Here is a 17,218-nt window from a genome sequence, read left to right as displayed (position 1 = left end):
GTCGAAATGAATCGTGCATAAAGGTCTTCACATTCCACACATCTAACTAGTGTTTATGTCTTGCAGTACAGACAATATATAACCTACATTAGCACCATGGGCGGGGGAGCCAGCTAATCAGGTGGCTAGGAATGAGCGCTTGAACCGCCGGTACTAGCTGTTGTTCCAAGCCACCTGATTGCCGGCTCCCCCACTGCCATCTTCCCCCCCACCCTCCATCCCATTTTTTTATTATCCCTCACCACCCCTACTTGCCTTATTTCGGCAGCGGCGGGTGCCGCCGCCACATCTGCTCCTTCTCTTCGCCTCCAGCAGGCCACCATGGAAGGGGAAGAAGGGTTCCATATGGAGCCCTTCTTCCCCTTCCATGGTACCATCCTGGAAAAGGATTTTCCTTAATACAGCGAGACGCTGTGTGCGTCTCATTGTAGGAAGGAGAATTCTTTTCTTTTTAGCATCCCGGTTTACCGATTTGGCAACCCGGGGTGTTAATGGCCTTCATCCCCCCAAAACACTCCAGTGAACAACAATGCGGTACTACAAGTCTCAGAAGTGGGTGTAAGTGGTCTGTGGAACCTGTGGACCATTCTGCTGGCTGCTTGTAGAGCGAGACTGTAATCTGCTGGTGTTGTGTGCGGCAAGAATTTCTGTGTGCACTGCCCCTTTAAGGATTTGTGAGCGGCCCCAGAGCAAGGAGCTATGAGCAAGGAGGAAGACTCGACTTACCACCATAAAAGACCCCTTCTGGGGAGGAGTGTGCATGGAAGTGGGTGGGAGTGGTATGTGGAACCTGTGGACCATTCTGCTGGCTGCTTGCTGAGCAGGACTGTAACCTGCTGAAATTGTGTGTGGCAAGGATTTCTGTGTGCACTGTCCCTTTAAGGCACAGAGCACGCACAGATGTGGGTGTAAGTGGTCTGTGGAACCTGTGGACCAATCTGCTGGCTGCTTGTAGAGCGAGACTGTAACCTGCTGGTGTTGTGTGTGGCAAGAATTTCTGTGTGCATTGCATCTTTTAAGGATTTGTGAGTGGCCCTGGAACAATGAGGTACGAGCAAAGAACGAAGGCTCGACTTTCCACTGTAAAACACCCCTTCCAGCGCGGCACATAATGCGCGCAGAAGTGGGTGTAAGTGGTCTGTGGAACCTGTGGACCATTCTGCTGGCTGTTTGCAGAGCGAGACTGTAAGCTGCTGGTGTTGTGTGCGGCAAGGATTTCTGTGTGTACTGGCTCTTTAAGGATTTGTGAGCGGACCCGCTGCAACGAGCTACAACCAAGGAGGAAGGCTCGACTTTCCACCTTAAAACACCCCTTCCGGCAGAGAGCACTCACGGATGTGGGTTTAAGTGGTCTGTGGGACAGAGGGGCAGAGAGAAAGCGGGCCCTGCCGTGAGGGACCGGGCATGGGACGAGTGTTTGCTCCAGGAGGAGGTAAGCGGGGTTTGGAGCTGGCCTGCGTGTAGTGAGTCTCCTGGGGGATATTTAAGGGGACAGGGAAGGTTCGGGAGCAGGCGCCGGTTGAGGACGAGCTTTTGTCCTGTTGCCTGCTCCCGAGCCTTCCCTGCGTGGGGTCGCTTAGCTGTCAGGCTAGGAGGTGAGAAAGGTCTTGGGGAGGAGGAAGCATAGTGGTGGGTGGGAAGGAATAGGTAGAGTGAAAAAAAAAGAAAAAAATAACTTAGCCGGGGGTGCCATAGATAAGGTACCCCCACTGTACCTTGTTTCCAGGGACACGTGGGGTTAGGTGGGTCGATCTGTGCATGGTCTCTGTCTGGGGGGGGGTGGCTGGGGGTGCAGGGTTTTCCTCCGGTGCGGTTCGAGGGGAGCAGTCGGTAATGGTCTGGGATAGACACGCGGTGCACAGGTTTTTATCCCAGGCTGTTAAGGGGGCTGGGGAGGCACGCAAGCCCCGGCGGCCGGCGCCTTCCTTTTCCGCGGGGCGGAAACGGGGTAGAGCGGTAGTGGGGTGTGACTAGAGACGGCAGTGCGAAGCCCTTAAAGGGGCCGCACTAGTAGTGTTGCAGCAGGCGTGCGGAGGCGCAGCAGCCTCGGCTAGAAGGGGTCTGCTTGCAGTGCCACATCCGCGCCGCTAGGTGGCGCTAGCGCTCTGCCGCTTTCTTGTGGGGAATAGGGACAGCCACGTGGTGTGGGGCCTAATTTTATTTTAGGGCCCTCAGCTGGTTTGGAGGATTAGGGGTGGGGTTTCCATCAGATGTGGGGAATTTATTGGGGTTTCTTAGGTTTATAAAAAAATAAAAAATAAAAATAAAAAATAATAATCATTATATGTCAGCATATAAATATTAGTGCATAGATATATATGCAAAGTGGTATATAAAGAGGGCAAGGAAGTATACATTAAACCGTGTTCATTGACAAGTGCAGGGGGAGAGTGACAGCTGGTGGCTCATTTTGCAGCTGGTAGTTGCTGCAGTCTTCCAGGGGTCATTGCAGGGTGGGTGGCCTGTGGAATTGGCGGATAGCGGCAGTGGTAGTTGTAAGGGGGTTGCAGTTAGGCCTATAGCAGAGGATTGCCTACAGTGCCTTAGTATAGCAGGGTTTCTGTGCCCGGGCAAGTTTGCCTGGCTTCCATTTGGAGGTTTTTCTTCCCTTGGTCGGCAACACGTTGGGGTGTTAGTGGCTCGGGGGGCTGCGTTAGCAAGTGTAATTTGGCAGGGTGGTACACAAGTATAGTAGCACTGCTGCAGTAAGATGGTGGGCCAAAAGGCTAACAAGCTGGGGCTCATTGATGCCAAGGCACTGAGGGAGGCCCTGGCAATCATCAGCAGGGCGTCCAAGGAACAGCTTGAGGGGGCTGTGGTGGAGGTTACGGGTGGGAGGGAGAGTGTTGGTGGGAGGCCACAGAGGAGAGCTGCAGCGGATGGGGCGCTTGCCGCAGTGGTGACATGTAGCCCGGCGGCGGGCAGAGGGGAAGCATGGGAGGTTGGGGATAGGAGGAGTAGGAGGGAGACTCCCAGGAGAGCATTTAAAGGGGTAGGGGAAGCAGGAGGGCGGTCAAGGAGGGTTGTGGGGAATGAGGAGGCATGGTAGGAAATTTGCGAGAGGAACTCGCAAAGGGCTGCTGGCCAGGCAGGAGAGGAGGGCAGGAGTGTGGGGGTGCATGAAGGAGTGGCAGGGCAGAGAGGTAAGGGAGGTAAATACCTGCAGAAGAGTACGAAGGGTAGAAGGAGGGAGCCGTCGCCAGAGAGCAGTGAGGAGAGGGAAAGGTGCGGAAAGGCCTCCCCGCTTAGGGTTTCACGTGGAGGGCTTGGGCGCCCTCTGCAGTCCTTCAGGAGCAGCCAAGAGAGGGCTTAAGAACGGCCCCTCTCCAGAATATTGGAGAGCAGCCTAGAGGGCGCAGCACAGAACGTAGCGCGGAGGAAGAAAGGGTGGAGGAGAGGACCCCTCATCCGAGAAGAGACGAACAGGCAGGGGTTTCCACAGCCCCGCCAAGAAGAAGGAGATGGAGCGGTGGGGCGGACGTCCTGAGTTCAGCAGAGGAGGAGCTGCCTGGCCCGAGCATGTGCTCGCAACAGCCCTGGTAGGGCATTGGGGATGATGAAGGGGTGGAAGAGTATGTGGGGCAATGGGAGGACAAAAGGTACAGGGTGGCTAGGAGGAGGGAGAGAGTGAGTGGGGGGTTAAGGTGTGAAGGCGGTACCGAAGGGCAAAGGGGTTGGTGTCTAAAATGTCTGGTTGGGCGCGACTGTTGACATGTTTTGTCCCTGCAGCAGGAGTCCATTGAGGAAGGAGATGAGGAGCGTTGGAGTGGAGGCAAGGCTGCAGACGGGTGACGGCAGGGCAGAAGGAGGTGAGCAGGGAAGGGAGTGGTCAGCTGCATGGCAGAGGGGAGACACAAGGTTGGGGGCAAAGGTGGAAGGCAGTGCCTTAAGTGGCACTACAAATCGAGCCGGGGCTCGTCGAGGGGGCGTGGCCTAACAGCGGGGGTCCTGCTGGCCCGTGAGGCCACGCCCCCTTGACAACCCTCGGCTCAATGGGCTACTGGCACCCCTGCCAGGCAGCCTTTTGTAGAGATCAGCACCCTCTCCCCATGCATTTATTTTCTATAGGCTTGCCTGGCAAGGGACAGCGCCTCACCTATTCAGCCTTAATGGTGGCGCTGCCCCTCGCCAGCTGGGGACTAAATGCTCCCAATTCCCCCCATAAACCAAGGATTCTTAAGTATTACGCAATGAAGAATGGGGGTGCAGCACGTAAATCAGAAAATCAAGATGGCCAAGACTGAGCCTGTGAAACAACAAAGAGCAAGCAAGGGGCATACCTGGTTTCCAAAACTCTTGAGTCAGGGGAAACAAGGCAGGCCTGCCTTTAAGGCCCTATGGATGGCTGGGTAGCCAGATCACATTTTTGGCCTGTTGCTCTGCGGATGTCCCCAGTGAGGTCTCCTCCCCTGCCCTCTAACCTAAAGATGAATGGTGCGCAGCCCGTTCCTCGAACAATGGCGGATAAGCCGGTCTTGTGCAGCCTGTGGTGGGGGGGTTGAACCGACAAAGGTGACTGATTGGGCTCCCCTCCCCTCGTTCCAAAGTTGGCAGGCAAGTGATTCTGGAAAGGCACAGCGTATAACATTGGCCTCTTTGGTAGTTGGCACTCAGAAGGCCCAATGCATGGGAGTCCTAAACAGCGCCCCTCAGGGCAGCCCTAAAGTGACCAATGTTAAACTGGTCTCCTGGTGGACCGGGTAGACCAATTAAGGCCTAAAACCAAGGTCTCGGGGAGGGAGTCATATGATCCAGCATGGTGCTCAGATTTGTTGCACATTAAGTTTGTTGAAGCAAACACTTCATTGCAGAGCCCTTTTCTTAATCGAACGTGGCTCCTAGAACTACTGCATTTCATTCCAGACCTGGCAATACTTTCTTCAAAAGATTTGGTGAAGCTGGAACTCCCCAAATTCAATAGCAGTGATAACTGGGTGGCAGCAACGTTCATCTCACCATCAGTGTTAGAGCGGTTCTTCAATAATGCCAGGGTCATAATGCAGTTGGGCTTTGAATTTTTGGTTTCCTTCCAATGATTCCAGGCATGCCAAGCAATGTGGAGACGCAACCATGGGCAGCATTAAGGGGCTTTGTGGGAAATAAGAAAATTCAGGAGTGGCCAAGACAGAGTGGGCAATGGTCCAGGGTCCCTCAGGTCCTTCAGTGACCATCGGCAACTGACAAAACAGGTACGCTTCAGGTGCTCTCCTGGAATTCGAGGGGCCACAGATCCTTCCTTGGTAATGGTCAAATAATGACGATCTTGAGGAGTGTGCATGCTTTTGTCTACAGGAGACTTGGCTTTACGTTACTTTTGACTTGGATGGTTACTCGTTCATTTTTTGCTTGGCAGGGGTGTTCTTAAGAGAAGCCCCGAAAGGTGGTCTCTGGATAGGTGCCAGAGCTATATCTAACTTATCCGAGTGCTGTATAGGCAAACCTCATCCCTACTTTTTACCAGCGCATATTAAGAACTTGGGAGACGGAACTGTACCCATTTTGCTGGCTACTCTGTATGACCCCCCCCCCCGAGAGAGTATTGACCACTGAACTAATTGATGTTGCTGTGCAGATATTTAGAGACGGGCTGGTGCATTCCCCTGGAGGATGTATCATTTTGACTGGTGATTTTGATGTTGATTGTGTAGGTAAACTGTCAGTGGGGGATGAGTTTGATAAAAAGGGTGGGATGAGTATGAGGGCCAGCCCTGTGCGTTCTAAGGAGGGGGTGGACAAAATGACTTGGTCTAATGGCTCTTTTAGTAGTCGTATTGACTTTATCTTCATGAGTGATAGAGCCCAGAGTTGGTAATTAGGTCCTCCATGGTAAGTGACTATGCGATGCTCAACCTGAAATGCCAGTTGGCTAAGAGCAAGACCAGAGCGACATTGATCTGCAACCATGTTGTGAATTCCCAGGGAAATAGTCTGCGCTGGTCAGCTGGTACTAATTCTAGGTTTAACCTATCCCTGAGAAATAGTGGCTGCAATGACCTAGGAACACTGTTAGATGGTAATATTGAATTAAGAACATTGCAAGCCCACTATGGTCCAACAGAGGGCAGGTCCTAATACACTTGGAACAGCCCCAAAAAAAGGGTACGCTGCTACGACAGCATGATAGCTAAGAAAAAACGTGAGCTGCATGTGGCTGTACGCATGGTAAGCAGAAATGACCTCCTTGTGGGGAGTGCAAAGCAGAAACAGCTTGGGAGGATCAGGGCCGGTTATAAGAACTGGCTCTGGAATCATAGGCACTCCGTAAATGACACTGGGTGGACGTTTCTGAATAGACTGATTGCCACAAATGATTCTAGGAAATATTGTTACCTGCTTCGAGGCCAAGAGTTGAGCTCAATGGCACAAGAGATGGTGAGGGTAATGGAGGACCAATGGGCAGTTTTTATCATCAATACTGTTGTTGGTGGCTCAGGCGACCCTAAATCTATCGTCAATTCGCTAGTAAGCCGGCATTTAGAGCAGGCGGACCTGGTGGCATCTATAATTAAAGCAAAGTTCTCAAGCGCGGTCGGCCCAAATGGCCTTTCCAACCTGGTGTTGAAGGCCAATCCACACATGTGGGCTTATATCCTACACCAATTTTTCCGGCAAATTTGTATAACTGAATGCGTCCCTAATACATGGAAAGTATTGACTCTAATTCCTGTCTTTAAAAAAGCATCTTGAAACTTGCCATCAAATTACAGATTGTTGGCAATGCTTGACGTTAGTTCAAAGCTCTTTCCCAACTTGCTATTGCTATGATATGATAGGTTATTTATAACACGATAAATACCCAGAGGTTTCAAAGCGCAGACCCAGGGATTGAAGATGTGTTGCTCCATGTCGTCTTGCTTCCAAGGCAAGCACGTTGCCCCTGAGCTATCCTCCCGAGAATATTAAAGCTGCTATCAGGATGGGTGGAGGAAAATGGCTTGCTGATTTTCCAACAAACGGGATTCTGGAAGGATTGACTCAGCGTTATCCGGGGACATCATTATTTGTTTGTTTTGTTGATTATTCAGCTGCTTTTGAGAGTGTTTTAAGAGCTACACTTTGGGGCATCTTAGAATCTTGGCACATTGACCATTGCTTTACTTTATTAGGAGGCTCTAGAGTGATACAGAGGTCAGAGTCATATTATCCCAGGAGGGAGAACTGTCATTGCCCTTTTCCATTAAGCTGGGTTTAAAGCATGGGTGCTTGTTGGTCTCTCTGCTTTTTAATTTATATATTTCCCTACTGCCTCAGAGCTTGAGCCAGGTTCAGAACAGTCCCCCTTTGTACGGCGGGTAAACCCCCTGCCGTGTTTATCTTATGCGGATGATGTTGTAATTTTGGACTGCACCCAGATAGGCCTCCAACGTTCCCCTCTTGCTCTCCACAGTTTTATGAGTACTTTGGGACTTAGCCAGAACATTTTGTAGAGGAGGTCCCAAATACAGCCTGGACTCCAACCGTCCCTTTTGAAGTACCAGGAACGTTCACACCGAGATATGTGACGTATGATGAGCAAATAAACCAGCAGAGAGCTGCAATGGGGCTCTGCCCAGTACCTATCAGAAGAACAGCACCTATTGAAGTACCAGTACCAAGGAAACCATGGACAGTAAGGTATACATTGAGGAAGCCATATCCAATAAAACAAAATGGAGTCTGAATAGAGACCCTGAAGAAACCAAATAGATCTTAATAGAAGACAAATAGTGACATCACAAGAACCTAGACTGACCTACATAGATAAGAAGTAACCACCTGAGAATGATAAAAGGAGACGAAACACCATGCATAAAGTATATTGTGAACCTAAAGTGAAAGGACGATGTCAAATGTACGAAGCTTAAGCCATGAGCAAAATGAAGATATACAATCAGTTTACACATGTACACATGTACATATGCTTGGAACCACAAGAAAGCTAAGAAAATCGAGCGGCTTGCTATGCTTATTAGAAAGGTAGTGCGGCAAGCGTCACTAAACATAATCTACCTCAAAGAAGTACGTTATATAAGTATATTTCCACTTTGCACAAGAAGCAGAATCAACCAAAAGGTTACTAAAAGGCCACATGAGAAGAGTTTCATATGTAGGGAAAACCAAGGATAGAGCGGCAGAAGCGAAACTCAGCAGAGGCAACCCGTGCTTGGAGAACCAAGGCTGTATCTGTCAAGATGGACGAACAGTGGCCACAATTCATTGAAGTACGGCACAGAATACACTGCTCTGAAGGATCAAGATAGGAAGCCGGAGGCAGGAGATGGGTGAAACAAAGGCAAAACTCACAAATTGTACGAAGAAGAGGCAAATTCATGGTGTCCGAAACACGTGACCAGCCGAGCGAGCAGAAGTAAGCCTTTCACACCTACGCATGGAGTCTTATCGTACCCATCCTCCTTAAACTTTCTCAGACCAAGAGGAAGACTCAAGGCCAACTCCAAAGCAGTAATTGACACACAGCCACTAAGGTGATGAATGGCTGAAACATAAATTGAAGGAAATCTGGGGTACAGGCTTACTCCCTGCACGTGGCCTCATTATTCTGCATGCTGCTAAGTGAAGTGGAAAAGTATGGGTGGGGTTGATGCCAACCCAATCACAATGGACCAAGTAATCTAGGGTCCTATAGTTAGTAGAACCAATGAGACATTGTACTCTTAGTGACGTCTACAGTAGCCAGTTTGAAGGTAGGGCGTAGATGCCCCACCTGACAGTGTTTACCCATTCCCCTTACTCTGTTACCATATACAGATATAGTACCTATAGTAAAGTTACTTTTCCCGAACCAATAGAATTGTATGCCAACTTTTAAGCGTTACACGTCAATGATGATGAGTTTTCAGTATAAATGTTATGAGTTTTGTGAAGGTCGTTGGAGTTGTGAAGCGAGAGAGAAGATAACGTATCCGCTGATATTCATATGACTCCCCGTTTTTGTACTTGTCATTAAAATGACTCCCTTTGCCAAAGCGTCGAGTTGTCATTATTGAGTTGGTGTTAATGCACCCCAGCCATCTCACAGGTGCTGCTATCTTCTCTTAAAGTGCTTCTGGGCAAACCCTGACTCTATGGGTAGGTTGGGGGTCTCACAGCACACTTGGTAGCAGAGATGGTTATCGATGATTGTATAACTAAGACACCCATTGACCGTCGACATAAAGTAACTCTAGGTCCTTGGTAATATCACAAGTCCTTTGCCATCCGGCTGAGTAGACCATGAAGCTTCCCGTAGACAGTGGTAGAGTAAGAGTAAAATCTGCAGACAGAGGCCTGAAGGGACCTGTGCTTCCCCACATAACCCCTTCCCACTCCTACGGGCAGCTAAGCGGGTGAACGGCCAGAGAAGGCGGTGACGGAGGCGGTGATCCCGAGGATCCAGAGAGGAAACATGCGAACGGTGAGTGAAAAAGACTAAATGCTTTGGAAAAAAGTATATACCTTAGAACAAGTAAGGGAAAAGGTAACGGAGGGAGGCAGGAAAACAAAATATAGTCAGAAGTAGAATAAGATGTATATATATATAAGGGGAAGGAAATAGTGACTCAAAGGGTGACTAAAAGTAGAAAAAGTAAATACCGGGGAGGACACCCGAGAAAGAGAGAGAATACCGGGGAGGACACCCGAGAAGAGAGAGAATACCGGGGAGGACACCAGAGAAGAGAGAGAGGATTCACCTTATTCCTACACTTAATATAGCGGCTAGAAGAAATAAAAGGGAACACATCGGTCACCACAGCGTTTAAAGACGTCTTGTGCAAAAGATGCGTTTAAACTCCATGTCGTGGTAAAACATTCATTAGAGGCAGAGGTCTGTGTAACCAGCTGGAGTTTGTCTAGTCTGTTAATGTCTGTCTTATGTGTTACTTGTTGTGACATCATAGGATGGAAAGTTTTCCTTCGAGAAACTAGAATAACAACTCCACGATTGGATATTTGGCATGTTGTAGAAGGTAACATGATGTTTATTGAGTAAATAGAAGATATAACATTTTGTGGGAAAAACGGGATTGGAGCTTGTGACGATTGGTGATCACTCATATTGTTAGAATTGTTTAAGTAACAAAAGACATAACAAGTGTTGTATAAGTGAAAGTGAACAAAGTTAAATATGGAAGACATAACTCCATTAGTACACCTGTGCAAACAGTTGCCAAAACACGCACCCAAGCTTAAAAAGTACAGTGCGTAATGGGTTAAAGGAACCGCCCACAAGATGTTTATGCCTTGGCCCCAGGGTGGATCCTTATCTAAACCAGTCTTGCAACACATCACAACCTATTTGCACGCCACATACAAGGGGAAAAAGTTAGACAAACGCCTAGCTAGTCTAGAATTGTGGAAAATGTATCAACAGGACAAGGAAGAGGAAGCACCATTAGACTGGATACTTAACGTATGCACAGAGGAGGGTAAGATGCCCTCAGCGCCACCAGCCCCATCTGAAACAAAAACTGAAGACAGTAAGGATGAAGGGTTGTACCCGCTAAGAGAACTTAAAGCAGCCACAGGGTATAGCAACCCAGCATATGCGTCACCTACGCAAAGTAGTGACGAAAATCCAGATAAAGATAGAGACAGAGATATCACCTCCAAAGTCCTGAGGGACAAGGAGAGACGCGAGAGCGAGAGGAAAGACCAGACACAAGCCAGTACATCTCTCGACACGGAGAGGGAAGGCAAAAGATGGAAAGGGAATGAGGATAGAATTGATGAGATAGCACTCACACAGAACAAATGGATAGGAGGGCAGATCTTATTGAAACTCCATGGTAAAGGCATTGATGACGCGAAACCAAAAGAGAAGGAGAAAGAAAAAGGATTGAGAAACGAAAGAGTAAGGAAGAAAGATAGACAGAGACGAGAATAGTTATATCGCGAAGAGCAAGAAAGGCAACATAATCGTAAACAGAGAGCAGCAAATGAGCAAGACAGACAGGAACAGCGAAGGATAGAGGAATAACAAAGGCTACTAGAGAAAAGAATAAAGAGATGAAGGGATGAGGAAATCTGGAGGGAAAATTAACGTAGAGAAGCAAAGAAAGAGGAAGAAGATAGGGTCAGAGAAGAGGCGAGGACGCGCAAGGAATTTGATGACGGTGTAGAACGCAAGCGAAGACAGAGATCACGTGATCTTGAATATTTGGAAAGGGAGATCAAGAAATCTGAGCCAGTAGTAGAGTGGGAAGATATAGAAGAAATCTTTCCTGAGTATGATCCAGTACCAGGCACGTCTAGGGCGGATATCGAGGATGACTTTGACACAAGAAGCATCAGAGAGACGATCAATAGCATTACGATTGCTATATCCAGATACTTCCGATATGGGAGCTATAATGACACGTAAAATGAAGGAGTCGGAAGACCCGTTGATTTACATCCAGAATTTTCAAGACGCATGGGTACTGGAGACACGGGAATCTTAGGGTAAATCTATATCCGTGTTCTACCATATATTATGCCAAGGGCTGCCGGAGCTGGTACAGAAACAGCTCAAGAAATTGGTAGCTATCGAGGCAAACCCTGGTCAGAAATACAGCTGACCATCGCACACTATTGCAGGCTGCTGCAAGAGAAGAATCGCAAAAAAGAAGCTACAGAAAAGGGTGAAGAGGCAAAATTAGTACAGAAAAAATTGTCAAAATATGCCCTTGAAGGGGCAATGATAACTAGCGCAGATGGATCGAGCACTCAACAAGTTAATAATCCACAGCAGAATAATCATGGCAATACTGGGTTTTACCCCAGGGGAAGAGGATTTAGAGGGAGAAGATGGCAGAGTAATCAGGGAGGTTTCGAGAATAATCAAGGAGGCTTTCAAAACATGCAAAATGGCAATCAAGATATGTCAAATGGGCAAATGATCTGACCACCGCCAGTATGTTGTTTGTGTGGGATTACAGGGCATTTAGCGCGCACATGCGGAAACAAGGCATGATGCAGAATGGCCAAGGCATGATGCAGAATGGCCAAGGAACAGGAGCAGGCATGGTAAATCCACCTGTGTTTTTACAGCAAGGAGGAAATGGAGTTGCACAGAATCACATGGTGCAACAGCAAATGCCAGGAGCGCAACAAGGCTCGCAACCTCAGAATTTGATGAGCATTCCACAAGGACAGTCACAACAGTCACTGATGCAACTGTCACAGACAGTAAGTACAGGAGAGGCCATGAATCCTGGAATGAGGGCTAACACTGGTGATGGGGGGAAGTCCATTCACACAGGTTGTGACAAAATTATAAATAAACTAGGACAGCTCACTGGGAACCCTGATGTGTTCTATCCTATCAGTGACACCAGACCCTCACCAGGAACCAACGGTGGATGTCGTTATAGGGATAAAGAATATTACTTCCTAGTTGACACGGGTGCAACACGTTCGTGTATACGTGAAAGCAAATTTTCCTTGTCCAGCGATGCTATAAATACTCAGAGTTTCGCAGGAGCTACATGTCGTGTTCCTTTTACAAACACACTTCCAGTCTCTGTAGGAGAATGTGATATGAATGTACCACTATTATATTCGCGACAAACCCCAGTAAACATTTTGGGTCGAGATCTAATGACGAAGTTGAACATGACAATCTCGTTCACGGAGGATGGCATAGTATGCTCCACTTCAGGAATGCACTATTTGAACGTATGCAAAATGATTAGAGCATACGCAGGACACTCAGCTATGAGGGCTGTAACATTAGAGCCCTAAATATTTGCGTATGAAATACGTGTGCTAATGGCAGGGCTGCCAGGCCTTGAGAGAAAACCATGAGGAACCCCGATGAATGTCTGTTCAGGCCAAGAATACCTATGCACGAAGAAAAGGGACGAGTATCCCATGTCCAGGGAGGCAGATGAAGGAATTTTTTAAGACTATTTTGGCTATGATGGAGCAGGGCATCTTAGTGACGTCAGAGTCATCATGAATTACTGCAGTTTACCCTGTCAAGAAATCAAAGTGAGGGTCTTGGAGGCTAATTCAAGATCTGGGGCCGATAAATTATATTGTTGAAGCCGAGTTCCCTTTAGTCCCGAACCCGGCTACAATCCTATGTAATATACCTGTTTAGGCAAAGTATTTCATGGTGGTTGACCTGAAAAATGCATTTTTCTAAACCCCTTTGCACAAAGACTCACAAGATCTGGCATCATTTACGTTCAGACAAATGCATCTGAAAACCATGAGGCTACCCCAGAGGTACTGTGAGTCTCCTTCTATCTTGAACAGAGTCCTACAGATGGACCTAAGCAATATTGCATTATAATGTGTTGTCCTACAATATGTGGATGACATCTTAATTTGCAGCACGACAGAGGAGAAATGCAGACACGATTCTGTTCAGCTACTAACTATATTAGCTGAAAAAGGATATAAGGTTGACAAAGAAAAGTTACAATATTGCCAACATGATGTGCTATACACAGGTCAGCTGATCTCTCATGAGGGGAAAAGAGTTACCCCGGAAAGGGCTGAAGCCATACTAAACACAACCAAGCTGCACACAGTAAAGCAGATGCAGAGTTTCGTAGGCCTTTACAATTATGTCAGGGCATGGGTCTTTGACTACAGCTCGTACACTAAGCCTTTGCTTCAGGCCCTAAAGAAGGCACAAGTGACGAAAGAACAAATTGAATGGTCTGAGACCATGGAGGAAGGATTTGCTGAACTCAAAAGAGTCATTTGCACAACACCAGTTTTAGGGATTCCCAATTATGCAGAGGAATTCTGTCTGTTCTCACACATGAATGGCAGCATTATGACAGCAGTTCTCACACAGAGAACCACATTGGGGTACAGGCCCCAGGCATACTATAGTGGAAACTTGGACCCAGTGATGAGGGGCCATTTCCCATGTGAAAAAAGTGTAGCTGCCGCAGCGTTTGCCATTGAGAAGGCTACCATTGTAATGGGATGCTCAATGACGTTGTACGTCGAGCACTCGCTATTTGCTAGTCTAGAGAAACCAAAGGGCACACTGACATCTCAGAGACCTTCTGCCTATGAAGTAATCATATCAAATCAATCGATTAAAATAGTCTGATGCAAAATAGTGAACCCAGCTATGTTCATGGCCGAGTCAGTCACTGAAGGAGAGCCAATACATGACTGTGCGAATTATGAAGAATTATATGATGAGATTCCCAGAGTGAAAGAAAATGCGTTGGCAGCAGGAGAAATTGTCTTCATTGATGGTTCTTTGAAAATTGATCAAAATGATGGGCAAAGATATACAGGCATCGCTGTGATGAAGCACACAGCAAATGGAGAATTTCTAGTACTTCTTAGTGCATTAATCCAATCTCATTATTCAGCGCAAGCTGCAGAATTATTAGCGTTCATACTCGCGGTTGAGAATCACGCAGATCAGGAAGTAACAGTGTACAGTGACTCTGCATATGTGACATCAACAGTGCACGCAGGCTTAGCGCGCTGGAAAAGGAGGGGGTAACTCCAAGCGGATGGCACGCCAGTGCAGCACGCAACCTTATTGGACAGGTTGATTCAGGCACTACAGCTCCCAGTGGGCATAGCAGTCGTGAAATGTGCCGTCCACACGAAAGGGACAGATTTTATCTCACGAGAAAATCAAGCAGCAGACAAGGAAGCCAAGCGTATGGCATCCAAGAATGAGACAATCATGGATGTGGAAGTCACTAACACAAATGAGAAAATGATTGTCGCATGAAGTGAACCAGAAAGCTATAGTAATATGGGGCAAACACAGTTAATGGAGCTCCAAGGGGAGGCACCACAGGAGGAAAAAAACTTATGGAAACGGCAAGGGTGTTCTTTAAACCCCTCCGAAAGCTTGTTGCGACAAGACAGCACTGGTAAACCATTCATGCCTATAGCCCTGTTAAAAATAGTACTGGAACAGTTACACTATCCAGCACACATGACTAAAGAAGACCTAGCGGCAACGCACGCTGAAGACTGGTTCATACCGAACTTAGCGGAGCATGTCGCATTTTTTATGGTGATCTGTATAATCTGCCAACAGTTCAGAGCTGGGCACACACTAAAAGTAATTAGAGGAGTTATCCCAAGGCCCAATGGACCTTTTCAGCACTTGCATGTCGATTACGTCGATATGATTCAAGTATGTAACGGGTACAGGTACTTAATTGTTGTGGTGTGTCCATTCTCTAGATCGATAGAAGCAGGTCCATGTACAGACCCAGACTCTACCTGTGCGGCCAAATTTCTAGTGAGAGAGGTATTTCCCAGGTGGGGTGTATGTGAAGTCATAAGAGCAGATAATGGGACTCACTTTGTAAATGAAGTTTTCAAGCAGATTAGCTTGTTGCTTGGCATAAAGCACAAGTTCTCGTCGGCGTATCTGTCACGACGCGTCCGTCCTGGAAACTGTGGAATCGATGGAGGAAACACTAACGGAACTATACACTGCGGTCTAGTGTCCGGACTGCCGTGCCACGCCCCCTGAGGTTCAACGTTATCTACGCACTGAACAGCTACGCCGATGCGTTGCAACCCTCAGTCTCCGCTTCGGGTTAACACGCTGAAGTTCCTTCCTTCGCGCTCCGTGTGAGTATTTCTCTGCCCTCCAGCTGTTTCCCCCGCTGGGGCTCTGTCTCCCGCATTTCTCCGCCTTACCTTGCTTGCTTACCTTGTTTGCCTTCCGTCCCCGCTCTATGCTTCTCTTCTCTGGTCCAGCTCTCGTTTCTCGCTTTCCTTCGTGTACGAATCCTGCTTCCACTCAGCTGCATTCACTCACCTTCCGCCTTGTTGTGCCTGGATTTTGCTTCGCTTCGCTTTGTTTGGTTCTTGAACGAGTCTATTGGGAATCACGTTCTACGCTCTCCTGCATTCCATCCCGCAGCAGTTTACCATCACGCCAGGGTTTTTTCCGGCATACGCCTTTTTCCCTGGGATTGGGGGCGGACTCCCTGAGGGTCCCACTGCCGAGCAAATCTGCGAACTGGCAAGGTGGCCTCCAGACGAGTTCGTCCCAAAACCTACAAAGAGAGAGAAGAGGGAGCTTGGAGAAACAGAAGGACGATACCTACTGAGAGCTCATCTGAGGAACAAGAATCAGGTGAGAAGGAAGAGAGGGAGGATCCTGGTATTAACCTTAACAAAGAACCCCCTAAATCTGAGAGATTGCAACGCCCAAGGATGGCCAGTTTGGAGCAATATCAGGAACTAGTCAATGCTATTCAGGGGATTACAGCCGAACTGCAGGCAGTAAGGGTCGATAATAATGCATTAAAAGCGGATAATGCTGCTCTACGCCTACAAGTTACACAAAGGGAGGAGGTACGAGATGACCTTCCTCCTATGCCCTTGCCCTGTGGCAAGTACGAAGGAAATCCCAATGGAATGAAAGAATTTCTTGATGCCTGTCGAGTTTACTTTACCTTTCACCCTCGGATGTTTGTATCTGACAGAGCCAAGGTCGGTTTTCTTATCTCCAATCTAGGAGGCAATGCCCTTGCTTGGGCAACTCCGTTGGTGACTAACGTCGACCCAATTCTAGCTGATTATGGAGCCTTTGTTCAACAGTTCCACACAAGATTCGAAAGACCTGAAGTACTATTCTCCTCATATGAGAACCTAGTGGATATAAAACAGGGGTCTCAAGACGTACAAACGTACTTGTCAACCTTTCAAAGAATCGCAACGGAAACAGGATGGCCAGATTCTGCCAAACAGACCCTCTTCAGACGGGGTTTACTAGATGAACTTAAAGATGAACTCTCGAAGGTCGCTAGACCAGAGACCTTCCAGGAACTGGTTACTCTGGCTCTTCAGATAGAGTACCGCATGGCCGAGAGACGCACGGAGAGACGAAGATACAAGTCTGGAATAACACCCTCCTCTTCCTTCTCCTTTGTTCCTACAATACCTGAAAGGACCGCGCGACAAACAGAAGAACCCATGCAGGTCGGAACTGCACGAGGGCCTCTAACTGTAATAGAAAAAAAAAGACGTAAAGACTTGAACTTATGTATGTATTGTGGTTCTGAGAAACACCTACTGCGAGATTGTCCGCATGTACCTCCCAGGAGATCGGGAAACGAAAGACCCCGACCCTGAACAGGGACAAGGAAGGGGTTCAAACAGCAGATCCCTGTATTACTAATACACCCCAAGTACCAAATGCCTCACATCAGTTGATGGTTTTACCTGTGGTTCTAGATTGGAAAGGAGGACACTCTGTAGAATGTCTGGCCATGTTGGATTGTGGAGCGGCCGGGAACTT

General features: G+C 47.9%; 1 protein-coding gene across 2 annotated transcripts in view; it reads right to left on the bottom strand.

Annotated features, from left to right (window-relative positions):
* Positions 1 to 17,218, bottom strand: part of AEBP1 (AE binding protein 1) — a 367,991-nt gene that overhangs the window by 18,145 nt on the left and 332,628 nt on the right. The window lies entirely within an intron of this gene.

This window comes from Ambystoma mexicanum, chromosome 10 (genome assembly GCF_040938575.1).
Source record: "Ambystoma mexicanum isolate Mex_15411 chromosome 10, UKY_AmexF1_1, whole genome shotgun sequence".
Taxonomy (NCBI): Eukaryota; Metazoa; Chordata; class Amphibia; order Caudata; family Ambystomatidae; genus Ambystoma; species Ambystoma mexicanum.
The sequence above is the reverse complement of the archived record's forward strand: the minus strand, read 5'-3'. Positions and strand labels throughout refer to the sequence as shown.